Genomic DNA, 234 nt, shown 5'->3' on the forward strand with positions numbered 1-234 from the left:
GGGCACGTGTGTCTGTTAGGGAAGATGGAAATGCAGAGGGGCTTCTGGAACCACTTGGTATTTTTCCTACTGGTAATTCTGGATTCCATCATCTTTCACAGGTTTTCTCAGTTGTGTTCTCTTGCTGAAGCCCATCTGTGGCGTCAACCAGTCATGGATAAAGGAGCCTCTGAAGTCAGTCCTGGAATGCCCACACCCATCATCAGGATAGCAGATGAATACCTGAAACCCACC

At 48.3% G+C, this 234-nt stretch overlaps 1 long non-coding RNA gene across 1 annotated transcript in view; it reads left to right on the forward strand.

Annotated features, from left to right (window-relative positions):
* Positions 1-234, forward strand: part of LOC104993901 — a 1,901-nt gene extending 1,667 nt beyond the window's left edge. The window contains exon 2 of the long non-coding RNA XR_825891.1: positions 102-234. This is a non-coding gene — a long non-coding RNA (uncharacterized LOC104993901). The remainder of the gene's footprint in view (positions 1-101) is intronic.

This window comes from Bison bison, unplaced genomic scaffold, assembly GCF_000754665.1.
Source record: "Bison bison bison isolate TAMUID 2011002044 unplaced genomic scaffold, Bison_UMD1.0 scf7180017849536, whole genome shotgun sequence".
Classification (NCBI taxonomy): Eukaryota; Metazoa; Chordata; class Mammalia; order Artiodactyla; family Bovidae; genus Bison; species Bison bison.